Genomic DNA, 25512 nt, shown 5'->3' with positions numbered 1-25512 from the left:
AGGAAAGTTTGAAGCCTAAGCTTAAACGTAGAGATAGTGTCTGTCTCCCTAATACGATCTGGAAGCTGGAGGAAAAGCTGAAGGCTCTGCCTCCCATTCTACTTTTAAATACTAGGAATAGGAACCACAAGTAGATCCGCACTTTGAGAATGAAGTGCTCTAATGGGGTGAAGCAGTACTATAACTTTGTTCAGGTACGACTGGGCAGAGGCGGAGCCAGACATTTGAAACACCCGGGGCTTAGCCCTAAAGGGTAGTATGCATGTGGGATTTTTTTTTTTTTTTTTGGGGGGGGGGGGGGTGTTAGAAATGACTGAAAGATTAATTGGCTCTGTTTTGAGTTTTGTTCAAAAAAGAATGACTTCATATAGGGAAAAATATATATCACATCTGCAGGACACCTTAAACTAGTTTTTTAATTAAGCAGCAAGGCAGAACAAAATCAGGGCTGTATCAAGACACAGGGACTAAACCCCAATTCAACCAGACCCAGAACTGATCCGGAATTAAAACAGGACTACAACAGTTCAAAATCAGGACTACTTGGGACTTAACCAAGACAGAACCAGAATCAGAACTAGATGATAGCAGCACTAAAAACCATCATAGACCTGCACTACACTTATTTTTTAATTCTACCAAAGTCCAATATTTAGACTGAGAAAAGTTTATATAATTATTTATCCTTGTTGTGCAAACAAGCCTGCATAACTTAATAAATACAGAATTTGAAAAATAACAAACCTAAAAAGAAACACTAGGTACGAGATACATGAGGACCTGTGATACGGTGATACTTCTGGTAAACAACCATGTGACTAACATGTGTGTCTCACCTGCTCTTGTTCATCTCTGTTCTGTCCTCATTCTCTCTCTCCCTCTTTGTGCTGACAATCGTCAAATACACAGTTGAAACCAGATATTTACTCTTCAGATAAAAACACCTTTTTTAATTGTAACATCAAATCAGACTAAATGTTTATTTTAAAAAACACATTTGTTAACTTTAAGAGTAAAGAGAGAAACTATCTGTATTTCTTAATTGCAAATGGCACCAAATTGTATTCAAACTGAGCCACACTTATGGAGCTCCACAGTTCTCTTCCTGGTGTTTTGTTGACATCTCTTGATGTTCCCATGTCACAGAAACAGGCTCTGTGTTTTGCCTTATATGCATCCACAGGTGTGCCACCAGTTTACTCACATGGACTCTACGAACCAATCAGAAGCTCAGCTCAGAATGGAATCGTCTGCAGTTTCTTATTAATTAACAATAAACTTAGTGTACATGTACTCCTAAATTTGATGAAAGTGATAAAAAAATAGAAGCTCTGTCTCTCTTTATTCTGACATTTAACTAATTCAAAAGATATTTCAATATTTATTTATGCAAAACAAGTTTACTCTAAATTGATGTTGTACAGTAAAAATGTTCTTGTGTTTTCCATAAAGTGTAAATATCTGGTTTCAACTGTGAATATACTGCTGTGTGTTGAAGTTCCTCTTGTTTTGTATAGAAATATACTGAACAACACACAAAGCATAATATATAAAATAACATCTACCAGAGTTTTTCTTTGAAAGAAGCTCCTTATGCCCATTCTTGTATATCAGTGCATTACTGAAACCGATTTATTTAGCCATGGAGGGAAACAACTGAAAATATGAAATAAACACACATGTAAGCTGAGACTCTCTAAAGAAACAGCTTTGTTGTTGTTCGGCTTTTCATGTCGCCGTTTGTTGATTCACTTGAAGAGCAAGTAAGGTAATATTGGTCAAGTGATCAGTTTGATATCAATCTTTCGTGATGCACCGTCATATTTACATTATTTGTACAGTAGGAATGATTTGCTTTGGTACCTGGTCAAACTTAAGCTCTCCTTAGTATGGCTGGTTCCGTTTCTCCAACGGCGCACTCGCAGGCAGCAGCTGCCCCGCCCCCCGCTTAGTGTCTGAGCTTGGATCAAACCAATATTAGGGGGGATTCACGCACAGTCGTAAATTCCCACAGTGTGCACTATGTGCTTCGAATATTGTGTGTAGTTTTTTGCTTTATACAGTTGTCAGCCAGGCATCTAACTATGAAAAAATTACACTCCAAAAGACCCCGGGCTTCTGACAAAACAACCCGGGCTTAAGCCCAGTAAGCCCCCCCCCCGCTCCGCCACTGCGACTGGGCCTGATCATTCACTTTGTATGTGATAGGAAGAATTTTAAATTTGGTTCTGGATTTAACAGGAAGCCAAAACAGGAGAAATCTGCTCTCTCTTTCTAGTCCCTGTCAGGACTCTTGCTGCAGCATTTTGGATCAGCTGAAGTTTTCAGGGAGTTTTTAGGACATCCTGATAATAATGAATTACAGTCGTCCAGCCTGGAAGTAATAAATGCATGAACTAGTTTTTCAGCGTCACTCTGAGACAGGATATTTCTAACTTTAGAGATGTTGCACAAATGGAAGAAAGCAGTCTTACATATTTGTTTAATATGTGCGTTGAAGGACATGTCCTGGTCAAAAATGACTCCAAGGTTCCTCACAGTGTTACTGAAGGCCAAGGTAATGCCATCCAGAGTAAGAATCTGGTTAGAGACCATATTTCTAAGATTTTCAGGGCCGAGTACAATAACCTCAGTTTGATCTGAATTAAGAAGCAGAAAGTTAGCAGCCATCCAGGTCTTTATGTCTTTAAGACATTCCTGCAGTTTAACTCATTGGTGTGTGTTATCTGGCTTCATGGACAGATAGAGCTGGGTGTCATCTGCATAGCAGTGTAAATGTATGCTATGTCTTCTAATGATGCTGCCTAAGGGAAGCATGTATAATGTAAACAGAATTGGTCCTAGCACTGAACCCTGTGGAACTCCATAATTAACCTCAGTGTGTGAAGAGGACTCTCCATTTACATGCACAAACTGGAGTCTATTAGATAGATATGATACAAACCACTGCAGTGCAGTACCTGTAATACAGGGAGTGCAGAATTATTAGGCAAATGAGTATTTTGTCCACATCATCCTCTTCATGCATGTTGTCTTACTCCAAGCTGTGTAGGCTCGAAAGCCTACTACCAATTAAGCATATTAGGTGATGTGCATCTCTGTAATGAGAAGGGGTGTGGTCTAATGACATCAACACCCTATATCAGGTGTGCATAATTATTAGGCAACGTCCTTTCCTTTGGCAAAATGGGTCAAAAGAAGGACTTGACAGGCTCAAAAAAGTCAAAAATAGTGAGATATCTTGCAGAGGGGTGCAGCAGTCTCAAAATTGCAAAGCTTCTGAAGCGTGATCATCGAACAATCAAGCGTTTCATTCAAAATAGTCAACAGGGTCGCAAGAAGCGTGCGGAAAAACCAAGGCGCAAAATAACTGCCCATGAACTGAGAAAAGTCAAGCGTGCAGCTGCCAAGATGCCACTTGCCACCAGTTTGGCCATATTTCAGAGCTGCAACATCACTGGAGTGCCCAAAAGCACAAGGTGTGCAATACTCAGAGACATGGCCAAGGTAAGAAAGGCTGAAAGACGACCACCACTGAACAAGACACACAAGCTGAAACGTCAAGACTGGGCCAAGAAATATCTCAAGACTGGTTTTTCTAAGGTTTTATGGACTGATGAAATGAGAGTGAGTCTTGATGGGCCAGATGGATGGGCCCGTGGCTGGATTGGTAAAGGGCAGAGAGCTCCAGTCCCACTCAGACGCCAGCAAGGTGGAGGTGGAGTACTGGTTTGGGCTGGTATCATCAAAGATGAGCTTGTGGGGCCTTTTCGGGTTGAGGATGGAGTCAAGCTCAACTCCCAGTCCTACTGCCAGTTTCTGGAAGACACCTTCTTCAAGCAGTGGTACAGGAAGAAGTCTGCATCCTTCAAGAAAAACATGATTTTCATGCTGGACAATGCTCCATCACACGCGTCCAAGTACTCCACAGCGTGGCTGCAAGAAAGGGTATAAAAGAAGAAAAACTAATGACATGGCCTCCTTGTTCACCTGATCTGAACCCCATTGAGAACCTGTGGTCCATCATCAAATGTGAGATTTACAAGGAGGGAAAACAGTACACCTCTCTGAACAGTGTCTGGGAGGCTGTGGTTGCTGCTGCACGCAATGTTGATGGTGAACAGATCAAAACACTGACAGAATCCATGGATGGCAGGCTTTTGAGTGTCCTTGCAAAGAAAGGTGGCTATATTGGTCGCTGATTTGTTTTTGTTTTGTTTTTGAATGTCAGAAATGTATATTTGTGAATGTGGAGATGTTATATTGGTGTCACTGGTAAAAATAAATCATTGAAATGGGTATATATTTGTTTTCTGTTAAGTTGCCTAATAATTATGCACAGTAATAGTCACCTGCACACACAGATATCCCCCTAAAATAGCTAAAACTAAAAACAAACTAAAAACTACTTCCACAAACATTCAGCTTTGATATTAATGAGTGTTTTGGGTTCATTGAGAACATGGTTGTTGTTCAATAATAAAATTATTCCTCAAAAATACAACTTGCCTAATAATTCTGCACTCCCTGTAGGGTTTTGGAGCGTGATGTCACGGGGGTGGGCGTGGAAAGGATTTTGACCCGATCCGCCATTTTGGGGGTCTAAACAAAGCGCGAGCGAAAAAGGAGCGAAGGCACACACAACAGCCACGGTTCGTTCTTGCTGTGTGGTCGGCTGCAATGTTCGATCGCACGACTGGCAAGAGAATAAGCTTGAAAATGGTTTATCTTTTCATTCTTTCCCAACCTGGAAGCAACACGAGCAGCTCGTGTATCGATGTTACCAAACGAAGGCGTCCAGCCTGGAGAGCAGCTGTGAGACGAGCTGACGTGCAGTTCTCTTCCATCTCCAAATATCTGTTGGTGCTCCGGACATTTTCATTCCGGTAAGTTCTAAATATGTTCATATCACTCTTTATAGCCTATTAGTTTTATTTTCGATGCGCTCTGAGGTCATAGCAAATTAGAACAAACATCCTACTGAGTGATTTTGCAGAACTACCTTCTATTTATAGAGTTGCTAATTATTTGGCATTATTGCAGCAAACCAGCCTATGAAATGGATGAAACATCGTGACTGAGTTCCAGCGCTACACGAGGGACCTGCTTCAAACAGACCACCATGCCAATCAGATTACTTCTTCCATGTGAGGGTGAAGAGGTGACCCTCCTGGATAAGATGGTGAAGGTTTGCTGCATTTGGTGAACAGTGTGATAATAAAACCAGGGAAAATGAAACTTGCTCCTGTTAAATATTCTTAAGTCTTTTGCTGTATAAATAGCGGTATTTTTTCAAAAGATACAGTAAATAAAGTCGTGTTAGTAGTGGGTGATATCATGTAAACACTGTCATGATTTTGTGTAAACATTTTGTCATTTGTAAACTATAAATGACATCATCATTGTACCGGATGTGATGTTCTATAAAGTGGTTTTAATTTTAAAAAAACAGGCAAAAATTTGTTTGTTTCTTTATTCAACTTTTGAACAGTGGTACTCAGTCAGTACATATTCAGTAAATGCAAATTATTTACATGGCAGTGCACTACAGGCATAAATCTAGACCCCTAGATAAAACATGATGGGTCATTCCCACAACCCACAGCTTTACTGTGTTCCAGCAAAGTATCCAATAGCAGTGACAACTCCTCCACAGTAGCAGGTGGGATTTTTCTGTTTTGAGGACGGCTCCTTTTACCTGTCACTACGGATGGTCTGTTTATGTTTTGATTGAGAGCCTTTTTTTGGGCAGCTGAAGAGGAGAAGTCCATCTTATGGCCAACCTCTGGCTGTATCTTGGTCACATTGCCCAGCAAAACCCAGTATGCAGGTTCATCTGTAACAGTCCTTGTGCCACGGATCAACACTGTTGCTTCTACATTAAACAGAAGAGCAGCGACATGGGTGCAGGTCTCCGTGACTCCGGCCATACAGGTGCAGTGGGCAGCTTCAACCTTCCCTGTGATGCTCACAGTGACCCATGGCTGCAATGCTGGTTCATTCAGTCTTTGAGAGTGCAGGACCTGAAACACACACAGACAAAGTTCATTTAAAGACAAGAACTATGAGCCAAGGCCGACGTAAATGTGTTTTATCTACTTTATCATAAATGTAACAAAGTGTTTAGAAAGTTAGCACACACATGTAATTATGCATTTCTTTATGTGTCCATCTATAGAGTGCTGCATGTTATATTCTAAATCTGCCTGTTCTGTCAGAAACCTGCCTGCAGAAAATGAACCTAAAGTATGTAATGCAAGGATGTCATCACTTTAGAGATGGAGAAAGTATAACGTGACAATTATGAATCACCTAATATGATAAGGAGATTCTGCAGGTCATTAATCAATGTATAAAATTAAAATAAAATGTATTTTTAGGGACGCAAGATACAAATATGGAAGCAAGATGCATAATTAGAATTATTTATAATAAACATTAATAAATCATTGCAATTTCTTTAACCATAAAGAATAACTAAATCCTTCAGGACAATGTCACATCAATGCACTGAACTCACTATGTTATCCCTCTAACAGCCTCCACATGTTCTCACTGTAATTTCCCCTCATGAATGAATTTATGCTGCACTAATGTGAATGTTCGGATGGAAATCAAACGCATTTTATTCGCAGTACTCGAGCTGACTTACTTTTGTTTGAATGACAACTTGTACGCGTATGGGCAGAAATCTGTGCCATCAGAAACTGAATTTGAATAAGTTAAATTTGAATTTGAATTGCTCAGATTGAATCTGAATTGTAACTTGAATAAATGCTTTTGAAAACTGAATTTGAATTAGTCCAATTTGAAATTGAATTTATGGTTTGAAAATGATCATCACTAAATTGAAATTGAATTTTATATTTTGAAAATGAATTGATTTGCTTTGAAACTGCATTTTATCCTTTAAAAATTCAGCTCTCGAATAATTTCAGTTTCAGGTCTACGATTCAATTTCAGTTCCAAAATTCAGTTTTTTGGAACTTACATCCGGTTCCGGTTCAAGCGCAGATTAATAGAACTGCGTTTTACTAGCGGACCGAAAGTGTTACTGACGGGAATCTACAGCATCTTTAGCTGAATTAAGACTTCAGAAGTCATTCGTCATGTCGAATGACCAGCGGATAAACTCTCAGGTTGGTAATAAATGTATTACATGTATAAGAACAAGCGTCATGTTAACAAATGACAGCCGTAAGGTAACTTTTATGCTTATTGCAGCTGCTAGCTAAAAACGCTAATTTAGCGTAATTTGCCCTGAATTCAGCTTTGACAACAAATATGATCGACTGTTTCTAGTAGAATTCCAAAGTTGTCATCTTGGACCCTCTCAGAGTACCCCCTCTGTATGCTTGCAGAGACCCCTACAGTAGGGAAACATGCAAAACGGTGTCCAAACCTTTGTGTTTTAGCTTTATTTATGTCTTACACAGCATCCCAACTCTTTAGCTAACTTAATAACTTTAGCTAAAGTGAATAGTTAGTCTAATTCATTAGTGCAGCATTACTGGATCATCTCTGTTTGAAGTGATATAATATGATATACAACTATCACTGTGTTTAACTACCATAATAATTCTTAGGGTACTGAGTGCATGCTTAATTAGATTTTTTTTTTTTTTAAAGCATACTGCTCCATTAATATGTTTGACAGGCTGAAGTTGTCGGGTCACCTCCTAAATCGACCATCTTTTACAGGTGTTTTGTGCCAGAAATGGAGTGTCCACTGAAGACTGAAGATACTGAATCTCTACGCCTTGCCATTGATCCCTCTTGTGCCTTCATATAGACAAGAGACAAACTTAACCACTCTCATATGCTCCGTACCTACATCACCTTCCCTGACAGTCGTAGCTTGGCTCATCTGAGGGTGAAATTATAAGAATGTGTTATTTTGCAAAGTGCTCTCTCGGGTTCCTAAATAAAATATGGCATTGAGGTCATTTCTTTTGAATTAATCCCTTCTTCTGAAATATAAGAACCTCTCCTGGTTTTAATGGCACTTTGGATTTCCTTACTTTCTGTTTCACTTCCAAACCCAAATAGATGCTGACAAGCTGACACAGTGACATGGAAGAGGGAAAGAAGTTGGAAAGGACTACTACAAATAAACCTAATGCCTAACAATGAAAAATGTAAAATAAGAACAATAATAATAATATGAAAAAAAGATAAAAGATGAAGTAACAAGTTTTTAGTTTTGTTTATTCCAAATGACCATCCAGATGTCTGTGACATGTGATGACAAACACCATAATGGAAGGCCTTAGTCATCACATGCTTAAATTCATATATTTTTGCATATGCTGAACAGGCAGTCAGACATGCTGTAACTGTGGGGTAGAAAACAGCATGAACACCATACGGCAGGGGTCTCAAACTCCAGTCCTCGAGGACATGGAAAAGTTGCATGACACTTTGACCCTTGAGGACTGGAGTTTGAGACCCCTGTCATATGGAATATGACAGGTGTGGTTGAACTGCATGAAGACTCTGAAGTTTGTCTTCTCTTCTGGCAGGACAGGAATGTGGCCTTGTCCTGTGAGCCACTGTAAGGATGTACTTAGAGTAGAACTGGACTGTCACCGGCCTCAGGCTCTTCACCCTTTTCAAAGACAAAGCAGTCATTTAGATAAAATATTAGATATTGTTTACCTGTAAATGCACAAAGTAAATTTAGAAATGTAATTATTGTCAAGAGTGAACAAGCACTGATAGTGTAATCTACAGCTGTGGCCAAACGTTTAGAGAATGAGAAGTGTTGTTTGCTTATTTACAAAGTTTGCTGTTTCAGTGATAGTTGTATATCATATTATATCACTTCAAACAGAGGTGATCCAGTAATGCTGCACTAATGAATTAGACTAACTATTCACTTTAGCTAAAGTTATTAAGTTAGCTAAAGAGTTGGGATGCTGTGTAAGACATAAATAAAGCTAAAACACAAAGGTTTGGACACCGTTTTGCATGTTTCCCTACTGTAGGGGTCTCTGCAAGCATACAGAGGGGGTACTCTGAGAGGGCCCAAGATGACAACTTTGGAATTCTACTAGAAACAGTCGATCATATTTGTTGTCAAAGCTGAATTCAGGGCAAATTACGCTAAATTAGCGTTTTTAGCTAGCAGCTGCAATAAGCATAAAAGTTACCTTACGGCTGTCATTTGTTAACATGACGCTTGTTCTTATACATGTAATACATTTATTACCAACCTGAGAGTTTATCCGCTGGTCATTCGACATGACGAATGACTTCTGAAGTCTTAATTCAGCTAAAGATGCTGTAGATTCCCGTCAGTAACACTTTCGGTCCGCTAGTAAAACGCAGTTCTATTAATCTGCGCTTGAACCGGAACCGGATGTAAGTTCCAAAAAACTGAATTTTGGAACTGAAACTGAATGGTGAGAAGTGAAACTGAAATTATTCGAGAGCTGAATTTTTAAAGAATAAAATGCAGTTTCAAAGCAAATCAATTCACTTTCAAAATATAAAATTCAATTTCAATTTAGTGATGATCATTTTCAAACCATAAATTCAATTTCAAATTGGACTAATTCAAATTCAGTTTTCAAAAGCATTTATTCAAGTTACAATTCAGATTCAATCAGAGCAATTCAAATTCAAATTTAACTTATTCAAATTCAGTTTCTGATGGCACAGATTTCTGCCCATATACGCGCTGACTCCACAGATAAGGTACGAAAATATATCAGGCTACGTCAATAGCGGTTGGTCTTCGGGGTTTCTACTCCACGGCCGTATTTCATACGGGTCCACATTTCCAATGCACGCTATTTTCTGCAAGTACCGCCGCTTCGCCTCTGGACGCAATCGGTCTCTATACAGTCCATTCTCTTTTGAGCTGCTTTTAAGCATCTTGTAATCGTCGTTCCAACACAGTATGTTTGTTTTGATTCGTAGACCTCGAAAATGGTGCCGTGCTCCCACAATGCATTGCGGCGTGACGTCAACTCCAAAGCCCTATACCTACAGCGCGCTCTAATCTGGGGTGTCCAACTCCAGGCCTCAAGTTCCAGTGTCCTGCAGGTGTCCTTGATCCAGCACAGCTGATTCAAATGGCTAAATGATCTCCTCAATAAAGGTGTCCAAATTCATAGGCTGTATCCTCCTGAGGACCCGGCCTTCGCCGTCTATGTGGGCCGTGTCTGCCAAAGACCGGGTAGGCCCGAAGTGCAAGCCTTTAGATTTGCGTCACCAGCTGTCTCGGTGGAGTTTACAAAACTCAGCTCCTTGCAATCTAAAATATAACAGGACACTGGCTTAATTCTTGACCATCTCACACTTTTGTTTAATCAGTTTTCTGTTTGATGTTTATTCAGCCGTGTAAAAACTATAACTTTAATGTCAGCCAAACCGATTTACTCAGGAACAAATCAAACACTGAAAAAGCCAAACAATAACATTTTTAAGTCATCTAAGTGACTTATATATCATGTTTAACCTGAGTGATATCATGTTTAAAGACCGCGGGGGGTTTGAAAACGATGTGCTATCGAGCTGGTGGGTAACAGACGTTTCTGTCAGAGCACTTTTCCAAATATGTGATGTCTTGATAAATCGAGCAGATATTTGAAATTTACACAGCTACATTTTTGCCTGAAAATATCTAAAAAGTTTCTTTTGTGACCCAGAAAGAGTAATAAGAGTAATAGTAAAACTTAGTAGCGGGCGCCATTGTTGGAAAGTGGAATTGGCTGGGCCGCGCTATGAATTCTGGGATACACCCGACCCATCCTTCAAATTTGGGGAAAAGTAGGCCGCATTTGTCCGCCGCATTTGTCGGAGTCTACGAATTTGGACAGCCTTTGGCACATCGCTGTGACGTAATCGGTCTACAAATGCGGCCTCAGGATGATGCAGCCCAGGAATTTGGACACCCCCAACATGTCCTGAAGTTCAACAGAGGCCTGGTAACGAACTAATTGTGGGATTCAGGTGTGTTGACCCAGGGTGAGATCTAAAACCTGACAGTATGGAACGCACGATCTACTTGTGTCGGTGTTGTTCCCACATCATCATAATAAATGTCGTTCCAGGTTCAACATTGCAAGTGACCAATCACATTGTTGTGACGTCATACTTTTGCGACTTCGGGAAAAAAAGCCTTAAAAAAATCTACTTAACTTGCGAGAAACCGCCTCTGTCCGCCGATCCAGCAATTTGGCAGGACAAGCACAGAGATGAGTCCACTGTCATAGGCCATAAGAAGATCATTTGTAACCTTCACTAAAGCTGTTTCTGTGCTGTGATGAGCTCTGAAACCTGACTGAAACTCTTCAAATAAACCTCTGCAGATGATCTGTTAGCTGTTTGACAACTACTCTTTCAAGGATGTTGGATATAAAGGAAGGTTGGAGATTGGCCTATAATTAGCTAAGACTGCTGGGTCTAGAGATGCTTTTGAGTAAAGGTTTAACTACAGCCAGCTTGAAGGCCTGTGGTACATAGCTGATTTTTGTATTACTTTCCCTGGAACACTCTCTCACAGTCTGTCTAAAACCTAAAAGAGAATTATGGATTTGATCAACTGGTCTCTGAATGCTATTGACACCCTTTAACAAGAAGTCTGGGCTCGGGAGAACCCGAGAGCCCTGGAGGGACTTTCCCTGCCGGATACACGATGGACGGGTGGCAGAGGATCGTGTGCCTGGCGGGACTGTTGATCGAGGACGCTGAAGATATCTACCTATTCGGAACCATGATAACAGGGTTCTTGCTGATCGGAGCTGGCTTGGCCCTGGCTTATCGGAGAATTAAGAAAGCGGAACCAGCTGTTCAAACCCCCACAAGGCTGCCCGCTGGGATTGGAACGACAGGTGCGACTTCTCAGAAAGGGCTCACTGAAGGCAGCATGGTTAAGAGCTTGGAGGCGCTTACGACTGAGCGCAGATACTGAAGGACCCTGGGCGGAAGCTACATCTCGGATCAGTTGGCTGCGGTCGTGAGGTCTCAGAATCTGCTATGTGAGCAAAAAGAGTAACAAGACTACAGAATCGATGGCTAATAACATCACGGAGAAACTCGCAGCTATTAACGGGAGATTGAGAGATCAGTGTCGGAGTGTTAAAAACAGCTTGAAATTCTCATGAGTTGTTTGCAAAAGAAAAATTACCATCATAATGCGGCTACCCCTTCGCCGCCAGCTGTGAGCTCAAGGCCGGAGCCGAACAACACCACCCTGATAACGACTGTGTTTAGTCTGTTCTTCCCATTCCCTACAAGGCCACCTGGGTTGGCTGGAAGACTGTTTACTTAGCCTGGCAGGGCGAAGGACACTGTCTCAGCTGAACTATGGACACGCACACACATACATATACTGATACTGATAAGCACTCACTGACACATCACCCTCCCTATCCAACGCCACCTCCAACGCTTACCTCCCCTCTGATGTGGACATCGGGTCAGCTGGAGGCGCAGTCGAAGATTGCAGCGGTCCCAGATCAGATGTACACACTGGAACTCTTTCCCATGTTGCTGTCTGTGTTTATTGTGCTATGGTGTGTTGATATCTGTGCATTCCTGTATTATCCTTTTGTGTTGCACATTTCGATGTTTTTTTTCCTGCTACCTAGCCTGACCTGTCTCCCCAATGTGATGTTTGTGTATTGTATGTACGGTCGGCAAGGTCTGTCATCTCGGTTGTGGGCAAAAGACCTGCAACTGACAAATAAAGGCTATCTCATCTCATCATTATTAGAGATAGGTTGATCATATTTAACAGTGAGGCATTAATTAATGGAACTTAAGGATTTTTGAAGCTAAATTAAGATCTTCTTTATATTATAGTACTTTTGATTTGTGACTTTTTTTTTCAGAGGAGCTACAGTATCCAGGGTCATACGCAGTGAAGATGTATGACTGTTACCAGGATAACCAATCTCTGGGAGTAGAGATCAGGTAGTTGGCACATGGCACTGATGAAGATAATAGTGGAGTAATTATAGTCTTACACTTAGTTACAGCACTTTCAGAAAGACATCTACTCTAATGAATTGTATTCCACATGCTGCTGTTTAATCTAATATTTTCATTTCCTCTTCACCATCACGCAGGCATCCTATTTTCGAAGCTGCTTGGAATAATCTACCGAGTGCTAATAGTGACTGCATTACCTTAGGCTACACTGACTACAGGAGCCTGGCTAGCTACAGGTTTTTCAAGGGTGCAAAGCCAGGCCTCCATCGTTATTACTCAAGGAGGCCGAGGAGTAACTAAACATCTGACACACTGAGCAGGAAAGTGCAGCAGGGACAGGTGAAGAGGCCATGCTACTAGAGAGTTGGCTATGAGCTAAGCTAAGGTAGCAAATCCCTAATGACACAGTGAATGAATACTGTCAATATAATTAGCAAGTGAATCAACCGAGAGTGTGCTTTGAGTAAAGCACTTGAAAAATTTCACTATGAAATAAGAAGCCTTTATTTTAACTGGCTACCCTAACCCGGCAAAGAAGAGGAGCCATCATGGTTCCTGTATGGCATGTACCACTGGTAGATAGAAAAGCGGTTGATATTGAAAAATCCAACCAGTTGCTAGACAAAGCTGGACTGTAAAACAGCACAGAGGCGCTAATCATGATAGCACAGGAACAAGCTCTAAGCAGAAGATCTATTGAGGCTGGGGTCTACTGCACCAGGGAAGACCCCAGGTTCAGGCTGTGCAAAGATGCCCCAGAGACAATCCAGCACCTAACAGTAGGTTGACAGATGCTAGCATTGATCTCCATAACCAAGTGGTTAGCATAATATACAGGAACATCTGTGCCGAGTATGATCTGGAGGTCCTGAGGTGAAAATGGGATATGACTCCTGCGTTGGTTGAGGACGACCAAGCTATGATCCTGTGGGATTTCCAGATATAGACGGACAAACTGGTGATGGTTAACCAATCGGACAAGCAGAGGAAGATGGCCATAGAGAATGATATAGCTATACCAACTGATAGCAACATCAGGAAGAAGGATCACGATAAACTCGAGAAATACCAAGTGGTGCGAGAGGAACTCGAGAAGATGTGGAAGGTGAAGGTAACAGTGGTCCCCGTGGTAATCAGGGTGCTCAGGGCAGTGACCCCCACACTGGCCGAGTTGCTCCAGCAGATCTCAGGAACAACAGCCTTCTCTGTCCAGAAGAGCAAACACAGTCCTGGGAACAGCAATGATACAGGATACTCGAGCTCCCAGGACTCGGGTAGAGTACCTGAGTTTGAAGGATAAAAGACCACCATGTGGTATAGCTACAGGCATCCAGTTTCCAGTCTACTTCATCCCAGAGGTATTCTCTTGGATTAAGGTAAGGATTCTGTGCAAGCCAGTCAAGTTTTTCCATACCAAATTCACTCATCCATGTCTTTATGCACTGGTGTGCCTTTGTGTTGGAACAGGAAGGGGTTATCCCCAAACTGTACCCACAAAGTTTAGACAAGGAAATTGCCCAAAATGTCTTGGTACGCTGAAGCCCTAAGAGTTCCTTTCACATAGAATTAAGGAGCCGAGCCCAGGCACTGAAAAACAACCTCACACCGTAATCCACCCTCTACCAAACTTACAGTTGACACAGGGCAGTCAGACCAGTACAGTTCTCCTGGCAACCACTAAATCCAGACCCATCCATTCGATTGCCAGATGGAGAAGCATGATTCGTCACTCCAGAGAATGCATCTCCAAGGTTCTAGAGTCCAGTGGCAGCATGCTTTATACCAGCGGTCCCCAACCTTTTTTGCTCCATGGACGGTTTAATGTGAGACAATATTTTCATGAACCGGCCTTTAAGGTATTGCAGATAAATACAACAAAATAAAATGATGTGAACAAGACAGAAACTGGTATTTTGTAAATATAATAATAAACGTGAATTCACTGTGTAATTGTGTAACTTTATTTAGCAGCGTCCTCCTGAAATGCGCCAACAACACTGAGAGTAACATCCTCCTCTCTGCCCCTTAATGCTCTCTGGTCGCTACGGTAACACATAAATATTTCTTTCAAAATAAGACACAACTACAACACGGGAAAAGACCCAGGGAAACCGAGTTAACGATAAAAACCCTGAAAACCATAAATTTCACACCCAAGCCTCAACTCTCTGGTACCGGTCCGTGGCCCTGAGGTTTTGGGACCGCTGCTTTATACCACTGCACCTGATACTTTACCTGACTAAAATCTAGCTGCTTGGCCATGCAAACCCATTCCATGAAGCTCTTTGGGCATTGTTGTTGAGCTAATTTGAAGACCACATGAAGTTTGGAGGTCTGTAAACAATGACTCTTACTAGTCCTCTGTGCCTCAGCATTCACTGACCCCAGTCTGTGACATGGCTTAGCATTTGTGAGTTGCTGTCATTCCTGATCACTTGTGCTTTGTTATAATAGCGCTAACAGAGCTGGAATATTTAGTAGCAAAGAAATTTTACAACTGGATTCGTTGGGCAGATTGTATCTCACACTGGTGTCCACTGGCGTCCTGAGAATGACCCATTCTTTATATATGATAATATACAAATATGTAATATTTATATTTACTTATTTCTACAAGACAGCACATGATTCTTTTTCCTTATCTTTATTCATTCCAAATGAGACAGCAGCAAGTCAGCATGGTAATATTAAACTGTCCTTGTGCTCTCCTCTAATAACAGTATTACATCTTTTCAGTGACAGCAAAAAATGATACAGTGAAAACTGTAATTATAATGTCTAATTGGCATATTTTAATAGAATGAAGTAAATTACTACAGCCTCATGAAATAATTACAAAAAACAAAGCAATTATGGTCTACGGGCACCATTCAGTCTGATAATTGCAGTGGTGCTCTGTCTGACAGCAAACAGAATTAGACTGGGCGGAGCTGGAGCCTTCGCTTCCTTTTCAGTCAACTTCTCACAGTCTGTTTCTTTTATCGAACCAATGACAGAAAAAAGAGATTAGGTTATTTTGAAAACACAGCACTATATTCACCACTTATATTATGTTGTCTACATAAAAGACAGTCAAATACATAACATTTAATTATTTCATTTTATATTTATTTATCTTTGTTTTCTGGATTTTATACATTCTGGATAAGTTGCAACTGACAGGCAAGTAAAATGAAGCTGAAACAACTTATTTGGAGATATTGTGTGCAGATGAACAAATGGTGCCATTTGAAAATAAAGATGAGCAAAAGATTATGGTGGGCAATCCGTAAACACAATAAGTCTGAGGAAGACCGCAATGCAACTGAATTCAGTTTTTTGTGTATGGTACCAAATCATAACAACCGTCGCCTCGAGACCCTAGACCTCATTTATTGTACATATAAATAATATGTACATACAATGTGTGTTATTGCTATTTTATTATATTTAGTATTAAGCATTATGTTGTTAAGCAGACAAGAGTGTATAAAATGGCACTGGGCACCACAGAGTCATGAAACACGATTCTCAGGGTGGTGCCACAGACAAAAGCCTCTACAGACAAAACAATAGACTCCTCCTCTGACTGCAAAGCAATCCAAATTATATTTTTATTCCTGAATATACTGAGCGAAATGTTTTGGCATGCATCTTAATATCTTTGGTTTAACTTTGAATCACTAAAGAAAATCCATGCAGTCCACACAAGAGGACCATAGTGACTCATCATGAGCATGACACATGCTTCAAACACATCTGTGTCTTATTGGAGTTATTTGTTCATGCAATACAGGTTCAATCCAGGCACCAGCCAGTTTTTCATACCAAATGTAACATGGTTTTAGCCTACATATGTCTGTCTGTCCATCCATCTGCTTTCAGTTCAGCATTACTCTGGAGCTGGATCATTTCCCAGCTGGCATAGAATCGAATAAAATAGAATAGAATAGCCCTCTTTTATCATTGTACATGTACAATGAAATGTACAGGAATAAAATCTAAATAGTAAAACAGCAGGAATAAATAACAAACAGATGAGATATATGTACCATCAAAAGAATTATATAGAAACTGGCAGAATATATATGAAACAAGAGAAAGGCACAGATTCTGTATATGAGAGTGGGCTGAGTGATGAGGGTTACTTAGACCATGGGCCACATTAGTGATTTAAGTGGGCAGGAGCTGGGTGTGGGGGGATAGTGTTTGTTAACAGTCCAAATGGCTCAGGTGAAGAGGCTGAGTCTGGAGGTGGGGGACCTGATTGAGCGGGTCAAACAGGTGGTTGGCGGGGTGCAAAGGGTCATTTGTGATGGCCCTGGTTTTTCTGAGATAGCAGGATCTGGCGTTGTCCTCCAGGGGTGGCCGAGGGCAGCCAATGATTTTTTTGGGCAGTGTTTTATTGACCCTCTGTGCAGCCTTCCTGTTCTCAGCAGGGGCCCCTGTGTACCAAACACCAAGGCAGTAAGGCCAGCAGCAGCTTCCAGCCCAGGTTGTTCTTCCTGAGGACACGAGGGAAGTGCAGCCACTGCTGGGCCTTCTTTACCAGGATGATGGTGTTGTGGGTCCAGGTGAGATCAGTGGAGATGTTGGTGCCCAGAAACCTGAAGGTGGAGACAGATTCCACCTGTTATCCATTTGTTATGAGAGGGCAGTGAACCTGTCTGTGCCTCCTGAAGTCTATTATGGGTTCTTTTGTTTTAAGGACGTTCAGCTTCAGGTTATCTTCTGCGCAGCAGCGGGACAAGTTCTCTACCTGCGCCCTGTAATCTGTCTCATCTCCATCAGAGGTGAGCCCAACTAAGGCGAGGGGCTGAGAAGACAGCAATGTGGGGATCTGGTTCTGAGTGATAGGGTCGAGTCGAACTGATTGTGGCTGGTTGGTTAGGAAATCTTTGATCCAGGAGCAGGTGGCAGGAGGGATCTTAAGGTGGTCCGGTTTGGTGGTGAGGATGTCTGGGATTATGGTGTTGAGCTCTGAGTCCGCAAAAAGCATGGCGCTCTTCCTGTTCTTTAGATGGCTCAGCACTCGGAGACGAGTGATGGTGAGCGCATCCTCTGTGGACCGATTTGCTCTGTAAGCAAACTGGTGGAGGTCAAAGGAGGGTTGGGTTTTGTGTTTACGTCTTTGTGCAGAATCCGTGTTCCTGCTCTCATTTACTGTTTTAGCTGTTTGGTGGTTGATGAAATTTTGTGAGGTTCAACCTGAGATTCTGACGTTTCGGGCAAAATAAATTTATATTAAAAAATCGATTCAGGATTTTAATGAATCGATATCACGTTATCCAAGCCAGAATCGATTTTAATCGATAATCAAAACCCACCCCTACTTAGGTAGTTCTGCCCTTTCATTGTGATGGCTCCTGGACTGTAGAGGTATCCCAGACATACCCAACCATAAGAATGTATAAGTACTTTTATAAAATGTTCTTATATAGACAGAAAATTATGTAAGTCCTTTTGTTGTAGAATTTTTTGTTGTTGTTTTTCCTAGAGTAACACAAGATGTCCATCCCGGGGATCTCTTGAGGTTTCCACAGGTCTACGGAGAGTTCTTTAATGCATGTGACCAAGAAGTGACCTTTATGTAGGTCACATGTTTTCTTGCCATCTCTGTCTGCTTTTTCCATCTAGAGGGACCTTCTTTTAGAAAGTCTTTGCTTGTCTGCTTCCTTCAACTCCTGCAGTGCCCTTTCAGCCTAAGGTGACAACAACTCTGCCTAATTGTTTGGAAGGGAGCTGTGAAGCAGACTGCCCCACCATGTTAGGGTCATGGCAAAAACGAATGGTCAGAGCGCAAACAAAATGTACTACTGTGTTCAGCAGCCACTATTTCAAAATCGATTCTAGCACAGAAAAAGTCCACGTTTTCCAAATACCAAGCTCACACGATAGACAGACAGACAGACAGACAGACGGATATGGGATGAAGAGAAAGAGAAGAGACAATGACATATAATAAACAATGTTAGAAAGAAGACAACATGTAATGACATGCAGCAGGTGCATATAAACACCTGAAAAGATCTGAGTGTGTCGGGTTCTGACATCCAGTGTGAGTATTTGTTTATACACGTTTCTAAGATTTTAAAAGCATGGCAAAGAAAGCATGGCACCGCCGCAGTATTTAGAATTAGGAAGATAACGTTTTTCTTCTGCACAGCACCACAGTGGATTGTAAATAAAATAATCAGCATGTGGTTTAGGGTTTAATAGGTTTTACAAAATGTTTGCATTAACTCTTTAGTAATTACAACCATTTTAAACACAAACCCCATTTTCAGAACTTCAAAATTAAGTTATTTTCCAAAACGTGGATGCAAATGTTTTTCATTCAATGACTGGCTGAAGTCTAGAACTTAGACAATGATATATCACTTGCACTAACATCTCTTTGGACCTTATGTTTAAAATTACAGTTTAAATTGGGAGACTATTTATGAAAATGGCTGTAATTCCTGAACAGCCACTAAATACTAAACTAACACCTAAAACCAAAAGTGTGGACTACTCACTGTAAGTATATTTCTTCTTTCTTTACTACTGTAAATACAGACTCACAAACAGATTCCAGTTTTATTTATTTTATATTTGTTTTTGTTTTGTTTTTCTAAAAAATAGCAACGTTGAAAGTGCTCTACCAAGTGTAAAGTTTGGTGGAGAGGCCATTATGGTGTGGGGGTGTTTTTCCGGAAGAAACTAATTCTTCAGCATACAAAGACATTTTGGACAACTTCATGGTCCCAACTTTGTGGGTACAGCTTGGGGATGGCCCCTTCCTGTTCCAACATGACTGCACACCACTGTACAAAGTCCAAAAACACATGGAAGAACTTAACTGGCTTGAGTTAGAGCAGCGACTGTGTCCTTCTTGTGCAACATCAGTGTCTGACCTCAAAAATGGGATTCTGGAAGAATAGTCTAAGGAGCTTGGAACGAAAAGCGTCTGGACTTCTTTAAGTTGTGTTTCACCTCTCATCTGAGAGGCTTCTTCAGTTCTAAGGTTTATGTCTGCCATTTATAATGTCTCCCCCAAGAGACTCTCAAAGGGCTTAAATCTGGGACTTTTCACCATTTGACCCTTGAACTGAAGAAGCTTCTCGAATGAAACGTCTTCAAGCAACTTAAAGAAGTCCAGACGCTTTTCTTTCCACGCTCCTTAGACTACGATGACCTGGATGACTGAGAACCTTCACAGACATATTGGGAAGAATAGTTAAAAATTCCCATAAACATGCTCCTGAACCTTGAGGAAAGCCTTGCCAGAAAAGTTGCCATTATAGCTGCAAATTGTGGAACAACATGATATTAAACCCTATGGACTGGGATGCCACTTGAGTTCATGTATGTGGAAAAGCAGACAACTTGCCTGATTCACCCATTTGCAGAAGCACTTTTTTCTTTGCTCTTCCTTTCTTCATGTGCACTCATACTCCGATGGGTGCATCGGAGAGCGACCTGAGGTTAGTGTTTTAGTGCCTTGTCCAAGGCAGGAGCTACAGCCACCTCCTGCTGGTGTTTCAGCGTTTTCCAGTCAAATTCAAATTCAAATTCAAATTCAAATTTTTATTTGTCACGTACACAGTCATACACAGTACGATATGCAGTGAAATGCTTGGACAACTGCTCGTGACCTAAAGAAAACAAAAAAGGAAAAGGCTATGAATAAGATAGGAAATAAATATGAAAAATTAAAAAGGGTAAATTTAACTAAGAAGGAATAAAATATAAATTAAGGTTAAAAATGAAATAACTGTACAACACAAATTAGAATGAAGGGTAAATTTAACTGGGAAGGAATAAGATAAAATATATAAATTAAAGTTGAAAATAAAATAACTGTACAACAAAATACACAATATAGAACTATATAAGAATGTATGAAGAAATATAAATAAATATATACACAATAACAGCAGCTGTACAAGTATTAACCAGTCCATGACAGGCTTAAGCCTTGGTGGTTCCTAGGTTGTTCCTGAACATCCTAACCAATCCTGTCATCTGAGGACGACAGTTTCAGAAAGTAGTGACACATCTGAATATAGGACTTGTTTGAACTCTGATCTTCGAATCTGAAGTTGTTTAAAATGGTTTCCAACATGTTTAAATGCACAATTCTCCTTCTTGGGTCCTTAATTGAGAAAAATTCAATTTCATTTATACAACACCAAATTATAACAGCAGTCGATTCAACGGGTCAAGGCTCGCTGTGCGGCAGACAAAGGTAGGACCCAAACGCAGGAGTCAGAGGTGGGAGAAATAAACTGAAGAGGTAGATTTATTTGCCGTGATACTAAAAATGAAGTACAAAGAAACACTAAAAGAAACAAACAAAAGATAAACTACAAACTAAGACTCGGCAAAAACAAAGGAACAACACACACGAACACAGTTAATGTGGACGATACGACAACGAACACAGGGAGACCAAAGACTTAAATACACACTCAGGTACCGAGAGCATGGACACGTAAGGGAACACAGCAGGAACAAACAAGAGACTATCAAAATAAGACAGGAAACACACAGACAGAGACTCTGACGTAAATGGCCTGCATTTGTATAGCGCTTTACTCAGTCCCTAAGGCCCCCAAAGCGCTTTACACTACATCCAGTCATCCACCCATCCACACACTGGTGATGGCAGCTACATTGTAGCCACAGCCGCCCTGGGGCGCACTGACAGAGGCGAGGCTGCCGGACACTGGCGCCACCGGGCCCTCTGACCACCACCAGTAGGCCAACCTGGGGTTAGTATCTTGGAGACAAGAGTAACCACTGAGACAAGACCGTCTAAACACAGGACAAGATTAGACACTGATCGAGAGCTAAGGTCACCAAGAACTGAAGGCTAATGAAACACACTTTAAACATGACGAAACAATAACCATGAACCTAGGAATCACATAGAATATTAAAAACAACATAATGTCCAGAACTAGAAAACACGGGGTAATAGACCCAGTACCATGACACAAGGTGTTTTTTATTTTAAGATAAAGATCCTACAATAATACAGAGAAAACCCAAATGACTCACTTTGAGGAAACATTTAGCGACAGTGGGAAGGAAAAACTCCCTCTTAACAGGAAGAAACCCCCGACAGAACCAGGCTCGGGGAGGGGCGGGGCCATCTGCCATGACCTATTGGCATGATGGTTGAGAAACAGGACAAAAAACTGTGGAAGAGTCAGAGATTAATAATAACTAATCATTAAACGCAGTGAAGTGTGTAAGCACATACAGAGTGAACAAGATGAATGTACAGAAAACACTGAGTGAATCGTAGGAGGGACCTACACCACAGCAGAAAAGACCTGTTGCAGCATAACTAAGGGAGGATTCAGGGTCACCTGGTCCAGCCCTAACTATATGCTTTAGCAAAAAGGAAAGTTTGAAGCCTAATCTTGAAAGTAGAGATAGTGTCTGTCTCCTGAATCCAAACTGGAAGCTGGTTCCACAGAAGAGGGGCCTGAAAACTGAAGGCTCTGCCTCCCATTCTACTTTTAAATACTCTAGGAACAACAAGTAGGCCTGCAGAGCGAGAGCGAAGTGCTCTAATAGGGTGATATGGTACTACAAGGTCATTAAGATAAGATGGGGCCTGATTATTTAAGACCTTGTATGTGAGGAGCAGGATTTTGAATTCTGGATTTAACAGGAAGCCAAAACAGGAGAAATCTGCTCTCTCTTTCTAGTCCTTGTCAGGACTCTTGCTGCAGCATTTTGGATCAGCTGAAGGCTTTTCAGGGAGTTTTTAGGACTTCCTGATAATAATGAATTACAGTCGTCCAGCCTGGAAGTAATAAATGCATGAACTAGTTTTTCAGCGTCACTCTGAGACAGGATATTTCTAACTTTAGAGATGTTGCACAAATGGAAGAACGCAGTCTGACATATTTGTTTAATATGTGCGTTGAAGGACATGTCCTGGTCAAACATGACTCGTCACATTACCACTGGAGGTAAGTATTATTTATAAAAATTATTTCCTGCCCATTTACATAATTATATTGTTTTACTTATTTATAATTATTTATATGTTATGTGGTTTATAACATAATTCAGAATAATTGTATAGAATATATCTCTTTGGAAAATAGAGTATAATTAACATGATTCATTATTCATTAACTGGATTACATATGTTTAAAATAAAACAATCATTTTTCAGATTTAAACTGATGGTGCAGAAGAGCTGTATGGTCTAAGTGTAGGTGGTGTTTTTGCTAAGAAAGCTGCACGTGTGGTGGCTTTTTACATGGCAGGTCATTTATGTCCAGGAAAGTATAGTTTTAAAGGATATGGTCTCCTTCAGACTGAACCAGAACCGTTTGACCTGATGGCATTTCAGTCATTCGGTCAGTGATAACATCATCAAAGTCTTGCAGGCAGCTAACTATGAAAATAAACACCATGAAAGAACAAGCAGCTCAGGCTTGGTTAATACTGTTTTTAAATGGTTTTGTTCTTTTTATCTTTTTGTGTCTGATACTGAGAGATGTAGCCCTCATTCTGGATAAGAGATGTTTGTGTGTGTCTGGGATTTTATTCATATGTCCATTAAATGAATAATCTGAGTGTGGTCGTTTTCAGACCCCAATCTTTTTTCATGTAGACTTAAGAAAAAACATTAAGGTGTTGCCTGCCAAAAGAATTTTTCTGGAGAAAATACAAAGTGCACGGCTGTAAATCGAACAATAAATTCTTACCGTGACAACAAATTATTATTATTTTCTAATAATAATTGGGATTACAATTGCTTAGTTTGTTATTACAAATAGGGCTTCAAACGGTTAGAAAAACTGCCCAATGTTCTCCCACAGGTCCAAAGACAAATGACTCATCTAAACAGGACAGGATTTAGTAGCAGGTTGTGGTCTGGATCTAACTGACTGTTGTAAAACACAGTCTGCTTAGTGAGCGACAAGTGCTGCAGGCAGCAGCAGGATCTTATAACTTACTGACTGCTGGTACTTAATATATAATGCAATATACTACACTGTGCCATTTGTCATTTGAAGCAAGACACAGATTATGGCTCAGGGCAGTGCATCTGTCCTAGAGGCTGCTGGGAAATGGACTAAAAGCTCCTCCAGCTGAGCTGAGCCAATCACATGCTGAACCCTTGATCACCCTCACTCCTCCTCTAGAGCACTTTAGCTTCACACACACATAAACACGCTGTCTCTCAAATTTTTCTCCTACTTTTAGTTGGCTTTCCATTTTCTCCTTTCTCTCTGTGTTGTAGACATGAGCACATATGCCAGCAATGCACGCACGCGCGCGCGCGCACACACACACACAGACACACACAGATGCACACACACACACACACGCACACACACGCACACACACACGCACACACACACACACACACACACACACACACACACACACACACACACACACAGACACACACAGACACACACAGATGCACACACACACACACACACACACACACGCACACACACGCACACACACACGCACACACACACACACACACACACACACACACACACACACACACACACACACACAGACAGAGAGAGCAAACCTTTCCCTGCTGATTTATTCCACTACACAGGAATTAGCCATTTCCTTTTGCAGCACACTAACCAGTATAGAAAGCAAGCTTCAGGCATCAACCTAGAGTTAACTACTGGTCTCTGTAGCGTCTCCTCTCTACAGGCAGTCTAAACCCGATGGGAGTCTAAATGAACCATATTGGGATCCTACTGGGGGCAGTCTAGTTTCTTTGACAAATAATCCCTGGCATTTATCAATCGAGTCGTGGTCAGCAGAGTGACGAGCTCTAAAGCCAGCTTCCCACCAAGAAGGAGCATTTAGAAATTTTAACAACACAATTCAATTTGTGCTGGGCATCACTGCCACTCCTTTTTGTAACAATGTATGCACACGTGCCACAAATTAAAATGAGGGGGAGGTTAGGGAATTGTCAGCCTTCAAATGGCTGACATAAGTTACAAGCAAAATTTTAATTAGCCAGGGGGAGTGGAGTGATAATTCAGAGGGGCCCTGTTCTGTCAGGGGCTCGTCTACATTGTGTTCCTTCTTTCAGCAGGCATCTGGAGACTCCAGCAGGGCCCCAGCAAACGTCTACTTAGGATATAACTACTTGTCACACACAATGAAATGTAGGGACCCTCTCCACATTAACACCCTTCACTAAAGCAATAGTCATACTGAGGATGCTTGAGTAGGGATAATAAATTCATCGAATGTTGTCTCCCATTAGCCAGTTATACATATTTTAAATTGTTGCTCATTACTTTTGTATAGATTTGTATCTTTAATTATTTTATAGTAATAAAGTATTTTACATGTTTGCTTTGGTTGGAAAAAACCTGGATGTTGACCCGTAAATATATTAATAACAGATCGATGGTGAAACCGGTCTGGACTGGTTCTATGCAGCACTTTTCCACACAACTTGCTTCAATCAAACAGTTACTTTTTTTCTCTGCTGTTTCTAGATAAGTGCTTTCTATCTAACATTTGCGCTCTGATGGGCGTATTAGAGAACAGCTTGTGGTTAATATCTTGCCCAAGAGTATCTGAACT

At 41.0% G+C, this 25512-nt stretch overlaps 1 long non-coding RNA gene across 1 annotated transcript; it reads right to left on the bottom strand.

Moving 5' to 3' along the window:
• Positions 1-8187: 8187 nt before the first annotated feature.
• LOC145432315 (uncharacterized) lies at positions 8188-9319 on the bottom strand. The gene is made up of 2 exons (XR_013912603.1): positions 9216-9319; positions 8188-8608 (listed from the first exon to the last, which is right to left on the bottom strand). It is a non-coding gene; the product is annotated as an uncharacterized LOC145432315 (long non-coding RNA).
• Positions 9320-25512: the final 16193 nt, after the last annotated feature.

This window comes from Astatotilapia calliptera, chromosome 12, assembly GCF_964374335.1.
Source record: "Astatotilapia calliptera chromosome 12, fAstCal68.1, whole genome shotgun sequence".
Lineage (NCBI taxonomy): Eukaryota > Metazoa > Chordata > Actinopteri > Cichliformes > Cichlidae > Astatotilapia > Astatotilapia calliptera.
This window is presented reverse-complemented; position numbering and strand designations above follow the sequence as displayed.